Below are 22124 nucleotides of genomic sequence, written 5' to 3' on the forward strand. Positions count from 1 at the left end.
GGAAGCTAGGCATTTGGCAGTCAAGGATAAACTTTGACACCTCATCCGGCTTGCAACATCGGTTAGGCGGAAGGGATAATGTACAGTCAAACCAGAACTCCAGATGGACGCCGCTCACCAAAAGCGTCACCGAGATATTCGCCACTGAGGAGCTCCCATGGCCAAAGCCTCCAATAATCCGACATCGTCACAATGCCGATCGGAGCAAATACTGTGACTTTCACAGGACAAAAGGCCACAACACTGAAGAATGCATAGACGTAAAAGACATGGTCGAAGCATTTGTCAGAGATGGGACGCTCGCACACCTCGTGGCGCAATGAACGCTGAGCAGGCTGATGCGTGTAGAACCCCAGCTGGGGAAAACACGAATAAAATTCCAGCTTCAATGTGGAGACTACATGCTGCGTAAAGAACGAGATCCCGAACCAGGTGCGTATCGGCTCGATGGCACTCCCATCCCAACAACATGGAAGGGAGCTCAATTACACAGTTTGCATGTAGATCAATTCCAAATTTGTAAAGAAAAGGCCAAGAGCCACTTCTAATGGAAATGATTCTCCTTAGAACATCGACGCTGATGATTTTACATTTATACTTTATGAACTATCAACACTGATGCCGGTTTTCACCGCATACATAAGTGTGAGTCGTTGCATGGGGAAGGCGGCAAAACCCGCATAAACCCAAAAAACGGCAAACCTTCACGCAGGTCAGTTGAAGGGGAAAAGTTCAGTTATCCCAGTAAATGAAAGTGCCGGTCTATCCGCATGAATCATGAGAGGAAACTGAACACTAACCCATTAACAACCGCGCGTCGAACGGTTAATTTATTCAACATGGATATGCAGGTTTTCACCGCATAAATACGTGGAAAGTCGTTGCGTGGGGAAGGCGGCAAAACCCGCATAAACCCAAAAAACGGCAAACCTTCACGCAGGTCAGTTGAAGGGGAAAAGTTCAGTTATCCCACTAAATGAAAGTGCCGGTCTATCCGCATGAATCAAGAGAGGAAACTGAACACTAACCCATTAACAACCGCGCGTCGAACGGTTAATTTATTCAACACGGATATGCCGGTTTACACCGCATAAATACGTGGAAAGTCGTTGCGTGGGGAAGGCGGAAAAACCCGCATAAACCCAAAAAACGGCAAACCTTCACGCAAGTCAGTTGAAGGGGAAAAGTTCAGTTATCCCACTAAATGAAAGTGCCGGTCTATCCGCATGAATCATAAGAGGGAACTGAACACTAACCCATTAACAACCGCGCGTCGAACGGTTAATTTATTCAACATGGATATGCAGGTTTTCACCGCATAAATACGTGGAAAGTCGTTGCGTGGGGAAGGCGGCAAAACCCGCATAAACCCAAAAAACGGCAAACCTTCACGCAGGTCAGTTGAAGGGGAAAAGTTCAGTTATCCCACTAAATGAAAATGCCGGTCTATCCACTAAATGAAACTGAACACTAACCCATTAACAACCGCGCGTCGAACGGTTAATTTATTCAACACGGATATGCCGGTTTACACCGCATAAATACGTGGAAAGTCGTTGCGTGGGGAAGGCGACAAAACCCGCATAAACCCAAAAAACGGCAAACCTTCACGCAGGTCAGTTGAAGGGGAAAAGTTCAGTTATCCCACTAAATGAAAGTGCCGGTTTATCCGCATGAATCATGAGAGGAAACTGAACACTAACCCATTAACAACCGCGCGTCGAACGGTTAATTTATTCAACATGGATATGCAGGTTTTCACCGCATAAATACGTGGAAAGTCGTTGCGTGGGGAAGGCGGCAAAACCCGCATAAACCCAAAAAACGGCAAACCTTCACGCAGGTCAGTTGAAGGGGAAAAGTTCAGTTATCCCACTAAATGAAAGTGCCGGTCTATCCGCATGAATCACGAAAGGAAACTGAACACTAACCCATTAACAACCGCGCGTCGAACGGTTAATTTATTCAACACGGATATGCCGGTTTACACCGCATAAATACGTGGAAAGTCGTTGCGTGGGGAAGGCGGCAAAACCCGCATAAACCCAAAAAACGGCAAACCTTCACGCAAGTCAGTTGAAGGGGAAAAGTTCAGTTATCCCACTAAATGAAAGTGCCGGTCTATCCGCATGAATCATAAGAGGGAACTGAACACTAACCCATTAACAACCGCGCGTCGAACGGTTAATTTATTCAACATGGATATGCAGGTTTTCACCGCATAAATACGTGGAAAGTCGTTGCGTGGGGAAGGCGGCAAAACCCGCATAAACCCAAAAAACGGCAAACCTTCACGCAGGTCAGTTGAAGGGGAAAAGTTCAGTTATCCCACTAAATGAAAATGCCGGTCTATCCACTAAATGAAACTGAACACTAACCCATTAACAACCGCGCGTCGAACGGTTAATTTATTCAACACGGATATGCCGGTTTACACCGCATAAATACGTGGAAAGTCGTTGCGTGGGGAAGGCGACAAAACCCGCATAAACCCAAAAAACGGCAAACCTTCACGCAGGTCAGTTGAAGGGGAAAAGTTCAGTTATCCCACTAAATGAAAGTGCCGGTTTATCCGCATGAATCATGAGAGGAAACTGAACACTAACCCATTAACAACCGCGCGTCGAACGGTTAATTTATTCAACATGGATATGCAGGTTTTCACCGCATAAATACGTGGAAAGTCGTTGCGTGGGGAAGGCGGCAAAACCCGCATAAACCCAAAAAACGGCAAACCTTCACGCAGGTCAGTTGAAGGGGAAAAGTTCAGTTATCCCACTAAATGAAAGTGCCGGTCTATCCGCATGAATCACGAAAGGAAACTGAACACTAACCCATTAACAACCGCGCGTCGAACGGTTAATTTATTCAACACGGATATGCCGGTTTACACCGCATAAATACGTGGAAAGTCGTTGCGTGGGGAAGGCGGCAAAACCCGCATAAACCCAAAAAACGGCAAACCTTCACGCAAGTCAGTTGAAGGGGAAAAGTTCAGTTATCCCACTAAATGAAAGTGCCGGTCTATCCGCATGAATCATAAGAGGGAACTGAACACTAACCCATTAACAACCGCGCGTCGAACGGTTAATTTATTCAACATGGATATGCAGGTTTTCACCGCATAAATACGTGGAAAGTCGTTGCGTGGGGAAGGCGGCAAAACCCGCATAAACCCAAAAAACGGCAAACCTTCACGCAGGTCAGTTGAAGGGGAAAAGTTCAGTTATCCCACTAAATGAAAATGCCGGTCTATCCACTAAATGAAACTGAACACTAACCCATTAACAACCGCGCGTCGAACGGTTAATTTATTCAATACGGATATGCCGGTTTACACCGCATAAATACGTGGAAAGTCGTTGCGTGGGGAAAGCGGCAAAACCCGCATAAACCCAAAAAACGGCAAACCTTCACGCAGGTCAGTTGAAGGGGAAAAGTTCAGTTATCCCGTTAAATGAAAGTGCCGGTCTATCCGCATGAATCATGAGAGGAAACTGAACACTAACCTATTAACAACCGCGCGTCGAACGGTTATTCAAAACACAGAATTTCTAACAAAAGTATAAGGAAAACCTACACGCAGGTCAGATGTAGGTTAAAGTTTAGCCATCCTACTAAGTGCAAGTGACGGTCCTACCCGCACAATCACGAAAGAGGAAGCAAAACTTCAACCTATTATCTACCACGTTCAAAGGTTAACTTATCCTAAATACTTAGAAATTTCAAAAAAAAAAAAGATGAGGAAAACCTCCACGCAGGTCAGATGTTGGTAAAGTTTAGCCATCCTACTAAGTGCAAGTGACGGTCCTACCCGCACAATCACGAAAGAGGAAGCAAAACTTCAACCTATTATCTACCACGTTCAAATGTTAACTTATTCTAAACACTTGGAAAATTGCTAATTTAAACTAAAGTATGCAAGTCATATACGTTTACAAAGCAAGGAATCCAATGAAAGTAGCGGTCTTACCCGCAAAAAGATTTATATTTCACAATGATTCATCACAAGAATGGCCGGGTAACTACCCGCCTACAAGAAAATAAATCTATACAAGCTAAGTCTATCCTAGCAGTGGGAAGGGATCTTCAGGATCAGACTTCAGGGCCACTTCCACTTGGACCAGCACCATCAGTAGATCGTGACAGTTCAAGGAAAGCTTTAAGGATAGCTAACCCATCATCAGCAGCAGCAACTTGATTCACCTTCTCCACCACCGGATGCGGGAAGGCGGCGTACTGATTCACTGCTTGGTCGTAAACAGCTTCAGTATCAACATTGTACAAAGGGAAGTTGGAAGGCGGGATGCCCTTCTCAACGAACCCTAGACCAAGCAGGAAGCCGGCCTTTTCCCCATCCTCATGAGAAGCGTTGAGGGCTGCGCTCATAGCATCATCATAAGACGTCTCTGAGAAGACCCGATGCACAACCTACAAGAAAATATACAAGTATCGGAACCTTTTCTATTTACACAGAAAAGCGTAAAGACATGAAAAGCATACCTGAGACAACGCTTCTCGAAGAAGCCATTCCTTGGCAACCAGAGCTTCTTGGAGGGCAGCGTGAGCTTCGTTACGGGCGCGTTCGGCTTCACTCTTGTTGAGGTTGGCAAGCAACACTTCTTTAGCCGCAGCCTCTTCGACGCCCTTTAGCTTCCGCTCAGTATGGTCAAGCACCCCCCTCTGGTCCAAGATCTCCTGGAGCTTTTTGGCGTCTTCCATCGCCAAGGCATCATGAGCCTGCTGGAGAGCCTCTAATTTGGCTTTAAGCTCTTCATTCTCCACGCGTAGAGGCTCAGCAACAGCTTCAGCCTTGGTGGCCCTCTCGGTTGCGTTCCTTGCAGTTTCCTTAGCCAGCCGAAGCTGTTCATTAACAGCTTGGGCAGCCTTGGAACGGGCCTCGAGCCGGGCCTGAACTTCAACCTCAAGGGCCTTGAAGGCCTTCTCCTTTTCCGCAGCTACTGCGGAAAGCCTTTGGTTCTCCTCCCGGACAGCCCGCGCCTGAGCCACTTCTTTAATGCGAGCTGCTTTTAACTTGTCGTTTTCACGACAAAGCAGCTCGAAGCGCGGCTGCATCCGGGCCAGGAGAACCCGAAGCTCATTGGTTAGCCTACCCTCCTGGTAGCTAGCCATGGCTTCCCCCAACGCACCGTTGGGAGCAGCGTGACGAGCCCATTCCACGCACTCCACAGGGGTGCGAAGGGTTGTTCCTCGGCGAATGTTCCATCGTGGAACAAACACTTCATTGGAATCCGACACTGCAAAAAACATAAAGCAGTTAGGAAAAGATGATAAAAAAATATATAAAATGGGCCAAAAGAACCCTACGCACCTGTAGGGTCAATAACAGGCCGATAGCCGCCAAACCCATCACCTGAACCCAAAGGAAATCCATCCAAAAGGTCAGGCAGATGGGAAGGAGGCAGAGATTGGCTAGAAGCCCCATGCATACCTGAAGGTTCGGCCGTCGTTGCCGATGACGGAGGCATGGTAGAAGCCGCCGCGGTTGCCGCCGCGGAATCCGCAGCAAATGTAACCGCCGGCTCAGTGAAAGATGCGGTAAAAATGGCACTCACAGCCGGCGGTGACGTCATCACAGCTGGAACAGTCGGCTCAAAGGAGTGAGCAACTGAACCAGCGGAAGCAGGCGCAGGCGCCTGGGTCGTCGCCTCAGGTAGGCTGACCAAGCCTACCGTCATTGGCGGAGAGGTACTCCTCTGCGCTCCACCCTGGAATGCGTCAACATCCACGCCTGCGTAAAGAAGAAAAGTATTAATGATGGAAAACTATGAAGTTAAAAGATAAAGGAAGTTTGTACTTACGGGTTTTCTTGAGCCTAAAGGTACGGAGAGGCGGGGACGAACCCGATGGAGCCGGCCTCTTTGCGCCGCTCACCGTCGTCTTCTTGGGCTCTCCGGAGGTGACAGTCGCAGCCTCCGGAGGGGTGGTCTTATCACCACCGGGATTCCCCGCCACCTCTTCGCTCTCGGTCTCCGAATCAGACCGAGGCACCGGATCGGCAGTGGAGGCCACCTTCTCCTTCCCCTTCCCGCCGGCAGCCTTCTTCTTCCGCACCAACGGAGGACCATCTGCGGATTCCTCATCAGAACATACGATTAAAGGAATTCCAGCAGAGGTTTCAACATTGAGGGGTCGAGGGTCGAATAGCGCCTTACCTGGCTGCCTGGCGCTAAGGATCTCGTGGCCTAGCGGATAGACCTCCACGAACCGATCCGCCGTTTGTTCTAGGATGGGCAACTCGTTCTCGTCTAGAGCGCGAGTACCCATCCGAGCGGGACCGTCAGCCTCCCGCGGGTTCAGGAGCGACTGCAAGTCGTTCCCCTCTGAAATAAACAGAAAAAAAAAGTTAGAAGAGATTTAAATCAACAAAAAGAAACAAAGCATACCGTAAGGAACAGAGTTCGAACCGTATTCGAGGACGATTGGAATCTTATGCGCATCCGCATCCTTCCACACCCGGCTCATCCCCAGCATCACCATCCCGGACTCCGCAAACCGGTAAACCGGAGATTGGACTCGGGATATCTTCGAAAACCATTCCGCCTCCTCGTAGTTGGAGGCGTGAAGGCTGGGAAGTGCTTGCCCGTTCTTAAATTTCATGGCAAGGGGGATGGCGCGAGCGGAGATGTAGAAGAACTCTCGCTTCCACGAGCGAAGACTGCCCTCGGTTGCGCAAATCTTCAAACCCTTAATCCGGGTTATCAACGTGTACCACCCCTGGATGCACCTCCAAGTGTATAAGGTCATCAGGCGGTCAACATAGGGCTCAATGCCCAGAATCCGGCACACCCACTCGAAGTGCCGAATCTTGGCAATCGCCATCGGGTGCACCTCTGTCAGGTGCACACCGTGCCTCTCCAGGACACGGAAAACAAACTTTGTCAATGGGAACCTAAGATTCCCATAAACAAAGAATGCAGCATAAACCCCGATCTTGCTTCTAGGGGCATCATACACCGTCTGGTGAGGTTCAGGAAACTCAGGCTCGAGAGACTCGAGCATGAACTTCCTGACGATGTACTGATACAGATCGCCAGGCAGAGCACACGTTGATAACCCTTAATCCGGGTTATCAACGTGTACCACCCCTGGATGCACCTCCAAGTGTAGAAGGTCATCAGGCGGTCAACATAGGGCTCAATGCCCAGAATCCGGCACACCCACTCGAAGTGCCGAATCTTGGCAATCGCCATCGGGTGCACCTCTGTCAGGTGCACACCGTGCCTCTCCAGGACACGGAAAACAAACTTTGTCAATGGGAACCTAAGATTCCCATAAACAAAGAATGCAGCATAAACCCCGATCTTGCTTCTGGGGGCATCATACACCGTCTGGTGAGGTTCAGGAAACTCAGGCTCGAGAGACTCGAGCATGAACTTCCTGACGATGTACTGATACAGATCGCCAGGCAGAGCACACTGGCACTCGCCAGCAGTACTCTTGTCATCGGCTGTAGATTCGAGATCACGAGACGACATCTTGCAAAAGAAAGAAGAAAACGATTTCAAGAGAATGCTCGACTGAAAGATGAGTATTCGCCGGAAATCATTCTTAAGATGAAGAGAAGAGTGAAAGTGTGGATTACAAAGAACCCTCTCCCCCTTTATATACTAATCGCAATTAATGCGATGCATTTAATGCGGAAGAGAGAGAAATCAAAGGTGCAATGAAACTATGACACGTGACAAAGAGCAAGCTGGCAACAGCTGTTGACAGGACGCATACCATTAATTTCGCGGCCACGCGCCCGAAAAATCGTGCCCACGCGCCTGAAAAAGCGTCTGGAATGACCATGTACTGTCACGTCACCATAACTTCCTGCACGTCCTGACACAGTCAGAAGAAACCGTCGCACGACGTTTCAGAGGTTTGGACTGTTCTTATCCTTTCACCAACTATTCGAATTTCAAAAAAATTAAAAAAGATTCAAAAGTAAGCGGGAAAATACCCCTTGGCAACCAAGTAACCTTAAGACGGATGCGGGTACAGTGTTAAGGCAAAACCCTTCACATACCTAGCACCCGCAGGGAATTGAAGCCAAGAATAGCTTGGCAAACAAGTAACCATAAGACGGATGCGGGTACAGTGTTAAGGCAAAACCCTTCACATACCTAGCACCCGCAGGGAATTGAAGCCAAGAATAGCTTGGCAAACAAGTAACCGTAAGACGGATGCGGGTACAGTGTTAAGGCAAAACCCTTCACATACCTAGCACCCGCAAGGAATTGAAGCCAAAAATACCTTGGCAACCAAGTAACCGTAAGACGGGTGCGGGTACAGGCAAAATCCTTCACATACCTAGCACCCGCAGGGAATTGACGCCAGGAATACCTTGGAAGTAAAGTAACCGTAAGACGAGCGCGGGTATAGTGTCAAGGCAAAACCCTTCACATACCTAGCGCTACGCTGGGAATTGAAACCAAGAAGGATCTTCTGGGCAATGCTTGCGGAAACGGAAATAATATCCCCGCATAGCGGGAACGTCGAGAACTACGTTGTTTGAAGTTCCGGGATGGAATTGGTGGTTTTAACATAATTGATCACTATGTTCAAAACTACCAAAACCTCATGGAGAATCCACACAAGTGGGACTCAACGCTCCCGACTTGCGAGGAGGTTACAGACCTACCCGCATCATACCCAAAGATCAAGCAGGAAACTCGGGAATTTCTGCAAGTGACAAGGACTTCCGCGGGAAGAATCCCCATGGAAAACCTTAAAAAACCCTTTTCAAAACCCTTTGCTTAAGTCCAAAAGTTCACCTCACTTTATTAAACACTCATGAGAAGAACATTGGACTGGGGGGACTTGAAGAGGTAAGTCCCAGCAGAGCCCAGTTGGACCCGCAAGACTCACCTTGAAAAGGGACGTCTGCGCAGAAACCAACTGGATTCGCACGACCAACCATGCTCAGAGACGTGACGTCCTTACGCGCAGTACGCAAGCTGTTCCCGCAGGAAATGCCTCCCAATGGTGAAGGACTCCGCCTGTTCCCGCAGCTTCGGATACAAGCCATCAGGGAAGGCCACCCACGCAGCAAGGCTACACGCACAAGGCACTTAGCTCTCAAATCACTTAGTGTCACCTGAAGGAATGAGCAAAGCCGGGAACAATCCCGCACAAGGGCGGGAGGGGAATACTCCCGCCCAAATAAGCCAGTCCGTACGATACGGGAAGATCTTCTGTACTGTACCTGACGAGGTATGGGCAAAAGATCTGACTAAAGATACGACAGCTTATTGACAACAGTATGGCGAGCAGCATGCTCCTGTACTGTATGTCACTATTAGCCGCTGCCTACTCACCAACTCCTGTCATACCACGTGCATAGCCGGCAGTTGGTGGAAAAGGAATAGTACACAGCAGGCCTGGTCACTATCAGCCGCTGCCTACCCACCAACTACCAGCAGGGCACGTGCGTAGGCCACTGTTGGTGGAACAGGAATACTATTGCAGCCGGCCACACCTCCTTGGAAACCTACCTTCGGCTATAAATACCACAAATGGTATGATCAACATATCTTATCATATTATACCTGATATCTGCTCTAGCAATCTCTTAATATACATTTATATTTAAAGAGCAATCTAGTCTGATTCTCACGCCGGAGGGTGGTCACAAGGAGGAACCCCCCCCCCTTCTCAGTGACAAGCTCACTGTCTGTTTTGCAGGTTATCAGAAGAACCATCTTTACCGGGTCTAACCCCTCGTGGGAAACATCTATCTAACCCCCAGGTTACCCGTAATCTGCCCGGGGTCCGGTTAGTGTTTCTTCACCATGACAATTAAAGATAGACAGATGGAGTATTAGATTGGGAATGGCATGTGTTTAGCACCCTGAATAATTATGTTCTTATTTATTGAGTACGACTTCTTTTCTTCTGTCAAAAACTTTTGTTTTAGAAAGCCATCATATTTGACTAACCATCACTTTATATATATATTTTTTTTCATAATAAGTTTGAATATTGTTTTTAGATATTTTTCTTTATCCTTAAATTAAGAGAAGAACTGAAGAAGAGTTAACAGTGGGTGTAAATTTAGGTTACAATAATAAAATTGAGCGAGCGAATCTAGAAAATATATTATGACTTATCAAGGTAAAAGTGAATCGAGAAAAACATAACAGAATATGAAATTTTATATAAGTATCTTAAGACAAATACTATTCATATTTGCATAATTGCATGTTAAGTTTAAGTAATTCTAACTAACAAATGCAATATTTTTATGAAAATGATTGGCCCTTTGCTGGTCTCATTGTTTTTTCCCTCGAGCGGGATTTGAACCCACGTCCGACTACCTGTTGATTATTTGTTATTTAAAAACATGAGTTTCCTTTTAAATGATAAAGCGACGCAGAAGCATCTACGAGTTGTTGTATTGGGCTTTATGTGCAGGCAGATTGTTCTTGGCAGCTAAGCAGCTTGTCAATGGATAAGGCAGGACTGTACAAAGAGACGGCAGACTGTAGTGTGAAAGGCGCGAAAAAATGGCAGGCGGCGCGAGCCTGGACATCGGACAAGCTAGGAATTGAGGAAGAGAGGATTTCGTCTCTTTTAATAAAAAAAAAGAGAAAAAAACTATTAAAAGTTTAATTGTCATGTTTTTCTTTTTCTTTTTTTTGAATTTCAAGAGTATTAAAATTTGCCAATCGAAATTGTTTCCCTCATCAACTCAAGGTCTTGGCCGGTGTTAATCCTCTTATTTTCCTTTTTCGAATATTTTGGTTATCAAATCTTTTTGATATCAAGTTAGATTAGTTTGCCAATGAGTTAGTGATGGAGTGGTAAGGAAGAGATTTGATGTCCCATGTGACTCAGGTTTGATTCCTACTCACAATATTTAGTTTCAGAGGCACCGGAGTGATGATGAGAGACAAGGAGAGTGGGTGGTTTTCTCTAGTTCGATCCCTGAACTCAACGGGTTTTATCTTACCACACTGTCGTGCCTTCGGGCTAGTGTTCACGGCCGTTGGCCTTAGATGAGGGTTTTTCCCGAATCAAAATACAAGTGTATTCTAATACAGTGAATTTAATCAGCAGTCCATTTAAAGGATTTGACCATTCAAAAATAAAAGTTAGATGAGCTGGATCATGTGATGTGCCTAGAACTTCTAACAATAAGTTCTATGTGCTTCAAATGGATGGGACGACACTTGAATTAGTGCTGTAAACGAGCCGAGTCGAGTCGAGTCGAGTCAGAGTGTGCTCGAGCTCGAGCTCGAACTTAACCGAGCTGGCTCGAGCTCGGCTCGTTTTCTTTATCGAGCTGAAAAATCGAGCTCGAGCTCGGCTCGTTTAAAGTTTGAGCCGAGCTCGAGCTCGTCGAGCCGGCTCATTTAATTTTTTTTTGTTTTTTTTATTTTATAAATTTTGATATATAAAAGATAAAAATTATAATTTTAATATACATATTATATAAAATATATAAACTAGAGAATTTTATAACATTATATGTTTTTTTTAGTTATTCTTTTATAAAGTTTTAGGTATTTAGTGGCATAATATATGTATAATTGTTATTTATTTATTTCTTGATATGCAATTATTATATATAAATATTAAAATTTAGGGTTTAATATAACCGAGCCAACGAGCCGAGCTAACGAGTCGAGCCAAAACCGAGCCACGAGCCGAGCTGACATTGGCTCGAGCTCGGCTCATTTAGAAATCGAGCCGAGTCGAGCCTAGCTCATTTAGAATCGAGTTTTTTCGAGCCGAGCTATTTTCGAGCAAGCCACAAGCCACGAGCCGCGAGCTTTTTGAACAACCCTAACTTGAATGGGTGGGAGGGAAATTTCTTTTTTAAATAGTAGCTTTAATATAAAAAAATGGGTTTTTAGGTACATGTCAAGGGAGTAATGTCCAGTCATGTGTGCTCAGATGGCTGGATTGGATTTTTCTCCCCTAATAGCAATCTATAAGGATTTGGAAGTGTATGGTGACTGGATCAGTCATTTGAGATTGCTAGATCAAACCTTATTACTCTACTGTCACGTAGCAACACAATATGAAACTAGCTATTTTTAGAACGACGACTTTTTTTATTTATGCTACCGTACTCTTCAAATTTGGAGAGTCTCGTTGCCCCACCCAGGCTTAATCGGGCCCATACTAGCTTTCAAAGATTGGCTTGCGAGGGAAACCATACCGCCGGCTGCCACTTAACAGTCGATGTGCCACCACAAGAGCTAGCATAACTCTCTGGCGTAACATGGTGTGACGAAAACTTGGGTAGGCTCAGGGTTTAAACTAACAACTTTTGTAAAACACCTAGTTCAAATCATTCATTGCCACGTGCCAATAAGAGAATAAAGTTGGATCTATCCATCTCATATGACTAATCCAGTGGCAATACACTTTCACGTTGTTGCTTACGTGAATTGCCACTAGGAGAGAGGAATCCAATCCAACCATCTCAACTGGTTGGGGCACCTAAATCTCATTTACTCCCTTGTCAGATGCCTAAAAATCATTCTTTTTCATATTAAAGTTACTAATTTAAAAAAAAAACGTGGTTGGGGGTGGTGTGTGTATGTGGGGTAGGGATTGTTTTGTAAACATATATGTAAGTAAATTTAAGCAAACGAGTTTAGTCGTAAGCGAAAGAGTTATATTTGCATGAGCTATAACCAGGGCCGTCTCAACTCTTTTCGGGGCCTGAAATAAAAAAAAACTTAGAGGCCTTTTCTAAAAAAAAATTACAAATTATTTTTGAAGTATAATAAAAATAAGGTTTAATGTTCATCCAAACAAATTATGTTTAAATAAACCATCAACAAATAAATATTTTATTTTCTAGTTCTTTTTATTAGACATTTTATTTAGTTTTCAACAATAATATTGAGTAGTTCTTTTTATTAGACATTTTATTTAGTTTTCAACAATAAATATTTTATTTTCTAGTTCTTTTAACTATATTCACCTAGCTCACTGTTTATCAATATTTTAATATTTTCTATTACAAATTATATGTTATTCAAGCAATATATTTTCCAATCTCCATGTACACTTACAATTTCATCTCAAGCAATAACAGAAAAAATTAAAAAAATGTAAGTGTATGCCAAGAGAAACGTATTTGTTATATATATACAATTTAATTTATGTTACTTCTAAAAAACTATAGTACAAATAAATTGGCTAGTCCATCATACATTAAATTTAATAATATTTTAAAGAAAAGCAACTTTAAGAAACAAGTCTTTATGAAGCCAAACTCATAATTCCTTTAGTGAAAAAGTAACGTGCTGTTTGTTTTTCCTCAAAAGCACTTCTCCACCTCTTTTGTCTGCATTGAGAAGAGGGCGTGCAGACGTTGGGCTCTGCAGTGTGTTTGTTTTTCCGAAGACGTTTCATTAAAAAACGTCTGCGCGCCCTCTTCTCCCAGAAGTGTTGGTATTGTTACTTCTCACCTCTTCTAACTAATTTCTTTCCATCTTTCTTATTCCATCAGACACTCCCAAACCCTAATCCCCTCATCCTCTCCACTGCCACCCAACTCACCCACCATCAACCCGTCACTATACTACCGCCCAACTCTCCCACCGCTGCAACCCCATCTCTCCACTGCTCCAGCGCCGCCGCCCCACCGCCGCAACCTGCCGCTGCCGCTCTACTGCTCCAGTGCCGCCCCACCGCTGCAACCCCGCAGTCCTCTATTCCCCCATATCAGGTTTAATTTCATAACTTTTGTTACTATTGATGTTTGGTGTGTAGGTTCTATTATTATTGAGTTTGGTGATTTTAGGGTTTATTGAACCAGATTATGCTATCTCGTAGTGGTTGATACATGTTTTGATTGATTTTGGTGATTGTTAGGGCTTATTGAACCAGAGTGTGTGTTTGTTTGTCTCGTGGTAATGAATACGTGTTTTGATTGTTATTTTTATGCTATAAACATTTTCATGATTTTACTTGATAATTGTTGCTATGTTAGGCGTTAGTTTGTGGAAAAGATAGTTGCTTTGAAGTTACTTGAACTGTGAATGCTAGCTAATATATCAAACATTAACTTGTTATATGTCTTCTGAGATTAGATTAGATTAGATTTAGAATAGTTTTGGTAGTCTGCAGTTATTAAAAAACAAATAGTCTTCTTGTTGCAGACTGCAGAGTTTTGGTCCACCTCTTCTGCTACAGATATTGGCAGATGTGGTTTCGCAGTCTTCTGACATTTTACCTCTGAAAAACAAACAGCACCTAAGCTACAATTACTAATATTATCACTTATCACATCTTCACTCTTTATTTCTATAGTCATCTTCTCTAACACTCAACAACCAACATCAACCTTCTTCAACGGATAAAATAGAGCAAATCCATAGACTCACAAATTATTCTTATTATTTTGTTACAAAAGTTTCTCTCTTCTTTCTTGACACTCATGAATATCACATTTCCAAAAGATACATCCAGCTTAGAAAATATGTTACAGAGCATCTTAAAATTAGAGGCCTTCAAAATATGGAGGCCTAAAACTATTGCCTTACTTGGATTACCCTAGAGCCGGCACTGGCTAAAACGGACAACTAACTACGCTAGCCCCTTACCATCTGTTAGAAAGGATATAAGAATAGAAAAGGTTGCTTTTATTTAAAAAAGGAAAAAAAAAACAAAATAAATAAGATCGAATCATATTCGTCATATCAATGAACAACTCAAGTGTAAATAACTGTTATAAACTATATATATTATTTTACAATCACTCACTCATAATTTTTATAACAGCAAACAATAACATGACACGCTAATTATTCGGTTGGAACATTGTCCATTATTTCAAACCGTACTGAAAAACCAAAATACGTACGTAGGTCGAGATCTTCAACAAGTTTTTATTTTAAGGATGAGCAGCGGCGTAAGCCTCGATCGCCTTGTAGGTTTCCTCATATAGTTCTCTCTTTCTTAAGATACTCTTCGGGCAACTTCTCATCGCCTTTAGAGTTATAAATAATAGTTTGTTTAAACACACTTCCTCCAGCTGAAGAAGGTACAACCTTCACATGATTGTTGATTGAGTCTAATATACCCAACAAGTTGTCACCTTCAATGAACGAGTAGCTATAGGTATGATTGCTCGCATCTAGAGCATCAACTTTGTATTTCGCGGTTGTGAAGGGTACGGCTGTATAAAAAAGTGAAAAGATCTATTAGCTTTAAAATAAGTTTATTTTTAATTAAATCTGTGATAAAGAAAATAATAACTACGGTATTAATTAAGAAATATTGGGCTTTTTACCATCGCCAAAGGTGAAAATCTTTATTGTTCCGATATCTCCGTTTCCTTCTATTGTTTCAATGGACTTGAAAACTTCAGGCTTGACTTTTGGTGCGATGGGTGATCAAATTGATTGAAAGTCTTAAAAACTTGTTCCGCGGGAAATTGAGAAGGAACCTCAATCTCGAGAGTAGTGGACGGCATGATTAGTTAATTTTAAAGAAATGAAAGTTTATGAGGAAAAAGAGATGATTGTGTTGCGATGAAATGTTCATAAATTATTGTAGTATTTATAGACAGATATGGTGAAGAGGAAAGCCCATCAACTCTGACCTAACCATTTGTTGAATACCTTAAACATGGATATTATTATTATTATTATTATTATTATTATTATTATTATTATTATCGTTTCTGTCGTGTAAATGCCCTCTTAAACAGGGTAAACTTGACATTTGTTTTTTTGTTTTTTGGTTTTTCATAAGATATAAATTATATTTTAGTTGAAAGAAATATATATACGTGGCCAAGTTTTCACATGCTTGTGTATAACCAATCTGTATATCAGTATATATGCAACTATACCTAATTACCTATACGGTTGATTTTATTTTATAACAAGAAACACAACAATACAATTAATTCCTTATTATTTGCTCAAAAATAATCTCATCATCGACTCTCTGTCTTCTGTCAAAAATCTCGCCTTATAAAATCTTCAACTTTGTCCAAATATTCATTGAGTATATTTTCATATATTTTTTTTAATATATAATAATATTCATTAGATATATTCAAGGGCCACTCAACATAATCAGGTCTAAAGCGAACAATTTTTTCCCCCAAATACATGAAGTTCTTAAAATGTACTTTTAAAGAGCGTCAATACATATAATATATGTAAATATCTGGGTTGGTTGTTACTTTTTGATAATTTATTTTAGGTGTTTCAAGTTAAAACATACATAAAAGCAATTATTTTTAATTGGTGGGTCTTAATAGTTGGGGGTTAACTAGAGATGAACTTAGTATCATACAGATGCCGACCGGTATCGATCTTGAATTTCTCGATCCCGGTCTTTTAAAAAATACTGAAGATGCTGGTTGGTATCGGCAGAATACGATACCGGTACCATAGGCAAAATTTTGACAAATACCAGTACTGAACCGTACTGATACCATAGCGATTCCAAAACATCAAATAATTAGAAGCGGTTGCAAGACTGAGACTATTGTCCGTGTACCTGTGGGGATACCAATTTCTTCCCTGTGGAGATAGGAATACACCAACGGTTTCGTTGAGCCTGTTCCTTTATGTTGTGGTTCTCGATGATTTATTAAAGTCAATTCATAAGCCAGTTCCGTGGTGCATGCTTTTTGTCAATGATATTGTGTTAGTTTTGGAGAGTAAACAGAGCCTCAATATTAGGTTGGATGAGTGGCATGCGGCTCTCGATGGCGAAGGTTTAAAGATTTGTCACTCTAAGAGGGTACCTTTACTGTGACTTCGGAGATTCAACTGTTGCTGAGGGCACTTAGGTCAACATTAAGAGTCAAGTAGTTCCATAGTCAACCAAATTCAAGTATTTATGATCATTTGTATAAAGAGATGAAAATATACACAGTGATGTGGCTCACTGTGTGCTTGGTGTAGATGGAGATTAGCCACCGACGTATTATGCGACGAGAAGTTGCCCATTGGATCAAAATGGAATTTATAGGGGTTGTCGTTAGACCTACTATGTTATAAGGATGTCGAAATGGATGTGTGATCACACTAGGTTGGATCGGATTAGAATGAGGGTTTTAGGGAAAGGTTAAGGGTGACTAGTATATCAGACAAAATAAGGGAGGGGGGTTGAGATGGTTTGGGCATGTAAAGAGCACGTGTGCGACATCACTGGCTAGAGTGATAGAAACCTTTAATGTAAGGAGAGGAATGGTGGAGGCATACCCAAGCTGACTTGAGATAAGCGGATTAAGCATGATTTGAAAAGTTTGCACCTATCTAAAGGCATGGTTTAAGATAAAATTTCGTGGAGACGTGGAATTAAGGTGAATGACTTTCAAGAAAGAGTACATTTGTGTTTTTAGCTTTGTATAGGGACTTAGTGTCACCTTAACTTAGGCTAGAGATGTTCAACGAAACCGGTTCCTGGAACCGAACCGGTGGACCTGAACCGGACCCGAACTGGTTCCTACCCGTTTTTTGTAGGAACCGGACCCTATCTGATTCAACCCGATAATCCGTGACCGGTTCTTGCATTTCTGAGTGGGGGCGGGTAGGAACCGGAACCGAACCGGAACCGGTTCTGGAACCGAACCATCCGGAACCGGTTCCTAACCGGTTCTAGCCGTTGGATCGAATATAGCCGTTGGAAATCGTTTTTTTGGCCGTTTTTTGACCGTTGGGGTCAAAAATAGCCGTTTTTTGGCTCCCCCAAGCACCCCACTACTAGTATAAATAGGTATTTGGTGTCATGGGTTCATCACAACACTCAAAACGCAAACCCGAACGCAAAAACATACAAAAAAACGCTATTACAACGTTTTGAGTTCTCTAATATCTTGTTTTCTCTTCTTCTATATTCATATTTGTTGTTATGGCTGCCTCACAATCATCGGTTGGTCAATGTTCCAACGCCGAACCAAGTTTCGTTCGTATTGTACCTCATAATCGTAATCAAGAGATTTGGTGCAATTGGGATTTGGTTGAATTGAGTGACCATTCATTGAAGGCTCGGTGCAAGTTTTGTGAGATTTATTTAAACCCACTTTCGAATTCAAATTTGAAGAAACACATCGAAAATCCGTATTGCAAGGCGTTGAAAAAGAACGTCGATTCGCAACAAACGCAAATGGATAGTGAAGGCGGAATATTTACATACCAAATTGATCGAGTTCAAGATCGTATGGCGAAGTTTGTGATTTAAGAAGCTTTGCCGTTTAGCCACTTCGACAACCCTCGCTTAACCGCCATGATTCGAGATACGCTTCAACCACAATACACTCACGTAAGTCGTCATACTCTTAAACGTTATTGTTTAAAATTGTGGAAGAAGGCCAAAGAGGTACTAATTGCATATTTTGAAAATATAAATACGGGAATAAACTTAACTAGTGATGTTTGGTCGGCTCCACATGGTCTACCCGAATCTTATCTTTGTGTCACCGCTCATTGGGTAGACCCGTCATCGTGGGAAATGATGAAACGCACCATTGCTTTCGAACTCTTTGAGTATCCACATACGGGAGATAATTTGTTTGAAATTTTAGATTATGTTATAAAAACTTATAAACTAGAAAATAAAATATTTTCAATAGCATTTGATAACGCGTCGAATAATACATCGGCGGTTGATAAATTAAAATTAAAATATACGCCGATTTGCAATGGTGTATTTTTTCACTCAAGGTGTGTTGCACATATCATTAATTTAATCGTGCAAGACGGACTTGCTTCGGATGAGGTTACATCGGTTATAAACGATTTTAGACTAATGATACATGAAGTTTTTAAGAAAAGTAAAAAAAGACAAATGGATTATAGAAAATTTTGTAAAGATACGGGAAGAAAAGCTTTGGGAGCTAATTGGGATGTACCTCATCGATGGAATTCCACTTTGGAACAAAGAGAAACTTTACAAATGTTTCATTCTAGTCTTGCCGAGAATGATTTGGCAATCCCCTTTTCAAATGAGAAATGGGAAATTATCAATGACTTATCGACTTTTCTTGAAGTTTTTAAAACATCAACTACGAAACTATCGGGAACGTATTATCCGACAAGTCCCTTGATTCTTTCGGAGTTATTTTTAATCGTTAACAATCTTAAAGAATTTGAAAATAAAGTCCAATGTTTTCAAACATCATATTACCAATGAAGTTTAAATTAATAAAATACTTTCTTGAATTGCCACCGGTTTTTACTTGCGCCGCCGCTTTAAACCCAATGTTAAATGTTACGGGGGTTGAATGTGTGATAGACGAAATTTTTTCAGCCTTAGATATGCATGAAGTTGACCCAAACTTTTCAACAGAGGCAAAAAATGATTTTAACTTGAATTTTAAATTTATGTATGACTTTTATTTAAATAAATATGGGTCAAACATACACATGCCTATGCCGGGGGGTCTTCATCAAGTTCAAGTGCTACTAGAGTACGAGATCCCATGATTAGCCTTATGAACACCGTTCGCAACGTAACGGCTAAAAAACAAAGGGGTAACACCCCTTCAAGCGAACTAGGAAGGTATAGTGCAAATGATTGCTCTACCGGTTTATCCGAAGAGGAATATGGCACTTTTGATGTTTTGGCTTGGTGGAAGGTAAAGGAAACCGAGTTTCCGATTCTTGCCACCATGGCCCGTGATTTACTAACCGTCCAAGCTTCTATGGTAGCTTCGGAATCCGCTTTTTCTCTTAGTGGCAGGGTAATATCGGTGAGAAGAACAAGACTAAATTCGGAGTCGGTGGAGATGTGCATTTGCTTAAAGGATCACTTGGACTCAATCGATCGTATTCAACACGTAACCAATCTCGAAGATGAAACACCACTTGATGTTCGAGTGCACGACGAATAAGAAGACATTTCTACAAGTAATTCCGAGGAAGAAGTCGCCGCTCAATAATTACGACGAACTAGAAGGCTTTTTTAGAAATAATATGTCACAACTTTATATTTATAAGTTTAATGTTTTGTTAGTTTGTTTTTGAAGATTTTAAAACATTTAACCTTTTTTTTTAACTTCTTAAAGTAAATAAAATGAATTTTATGTTAATTGTTTTGTTTATTTTTCATGCTATACAAATACGAATCGTAGTTTAGAATCCAAATCGCAAACGAAAAACGAAAAAAAAAAACTAAATGCACTTGTATTACAAATCAAATGAACAAGTTTACATTGTACAATGGTTACATATTTAACTGATGATGTTCCAACTGATGAAACTCTGCAACTGATGTGTCACTGATTCATATTTTGCATCAGTGACAACAAACTCTGCAACTGATGAATGTTCCCACTGATGAGTATTCCTCATCAGTGGCAATCTTCAGTAGTTGTCATCAGTGGCAACCTTCAGTAGTTGTCTTCAGTAGCAACCTTCAGTAGTTGTCTTCAGTGGCAAATATCTTCAGTAGTTGTCTTTTCTTCATCAGTTAATTGTTTATTTTTATGTTAATTGTTTTTTTTTATTTTTCATGTTATACAAATACGAATCGTAGTTTAGAATCCAAATCGCAAACGAAAAACGAAAAAAAAAAAATTTACACTGTAACCGGTTGGAACCGGTTACGGTACAGGAACCGGGTTAGGAACCGGTAAGAACCGGTTAGATAGGTTAGGGGTCCGAGGGTAGGAGAACCGGTTCGGTTCCCTAACCGGTTCGAGCCTGGAACCGGTTTAAAAAGGGGTTTTGAATATAGGAACCGGTTAGGAACCGGTTCCGGTTCCTAGTCCCAAACCGTTTTGAACATGCCTAACTTAGGCTACCGCGTGTGTAATTGTTTCATATTTTTTTTTGTATATTTGGTACATATGCTTTTACTTTACCTATTTACTTTTTATTCGGTTTTTGGTGGCTCCATATTTTCTATTTGTCTAGTTTTGTATTTTTTGTTCAGCTTTGAACTGAGGGTCTCTTGTCTCTAGTGATAGAAGTAAGGTTTGCTTACATTTCACCCTTCACCAGACCCTACTAGTAGTTTCGTCATAAGTGAGATTTACTGGGTATGATCGTTATGAAAGATATTATTATTATTACTTTTTTAATAACACTTTAACCCATGATTTTTTAGAAAGACAAAGCCTTATCATGAGGGTATGAGGGTTTGAATCAAATAAAATAAATTTATGATATGAAATTGTAGGAGGATTCCCAAAATGGCCTTTTTTAGAAGAAGCCTAAAATAATCCAAATTTTTTTACAATCCAAAAAAACACTCCAAATCTCGTCTGGGGCGTCACATTGAAAATCGATCTGATGAGATTCAAAATGATTTGAATCTCGTCGGCTACGTTCAAATTTTAAGTAATCTCGTCTTCTCATGCCATATTTTAGGAAATCTCGTATGCTTCGTCCATGTTTAGGGAAATTTTTTTGTCCTTTTCTATAACACTATTTCTCTCTCTTTTCACCCCTCTCTTCCTAATTTCTCTTCATCATCTTCCTTAAAAAAACACCTCTAATCATGTAAACTGGATTGGGCTCTGAAGACGTTTGAACTGTTTCCGGCGAGCACAAATCAAAGCCAATGGATGGATTTATCAGATTTTGATTTGTGCTCGCCGGAAATGGTTCAAACGTTGTCGGAGCCCAACCCGGTTGATATGGTTGGAGGTTCTTTTTAAGCAGATGATGAAAAGAAGTTGGGAAGAGAGAGGTGTGAGGAGAGAAAAATAATGTAAAAGAAAATGATGACAAAACGGATAAAGCAAACGTGATTTCCTAAAATTTGGACAGAGAATACGGGATTACTTAAAATTTGGACGAAGACGACGAGATTCAAATCATTTTGAATCTGGTCGAGTCAATTTCCAATATCGCATGACATGGGCGAGAATTAAAGGGTTATTTTTGGAATTTTTTTTTTAAAAAAAGTTTTCTTAAAAAAGTTGGCCATTTTATAAATTTTCCATAAAATTATTCAACAACAATCTTACATTTGTTATTCCTACTTCTAACTAACAAATGATTTCTTTTTTTATATATATATATATATAAATTATTTATTTTTTATATAAGACTAACATTCCTTTATTTTTAAATAAAAACGGTTAAAAATTTGTTATCTCCAGTTTGGCGTCCGGGTTTTACCACCAGTGGGCTTTCGGACAGGCACGTTTTCCCCGGAAGTGGAGATAACTTGGAGACTTT

The 22124-nt window shown here is 41.6% G+C and overlaps 1 pseudogene across 1 annotated transcript; it reads right to left on the reverse strand.

Annotated features, from left to right (window-relative positions):
- Nucleotides 1-14644: 14644 nt before the first annotated feature.
- LOC143624033 (root allergen protein-like) lies at nt 14645-15527 on the reverse strand (annotated as a pseudogene). Its single transcript, XR_013152023.1, has 2 exons — nt 15266-15527; nt 14645-15151 (listed from the first exon to the last, which is right to left on the reverse strand). The product of XR_013152023.1 is annotated as a root allergen protein-like (transcript).
- Nucleotides 15528-22124: the final 6597 nt, after the last annotated feature.

The sequence above is a fragment of the Bidens hawaiensis genome, unplaced genomic scaffold (genome assembly GCF_021521415.1).
Source record: "Bidens hawaiensis isolate Kalapana, Puna unplaced genomic scaffold, B.hawaiensis_p1.1 tig00003653_1, whole genome shotgun sequence".
Classification (NCBI taxonomy): Eukaryota; Viridiplantae; Streptophyta; class Magnoliopsida; order Asterales; family Asteraceae; genus Bidens; species Bidens hawaiensis.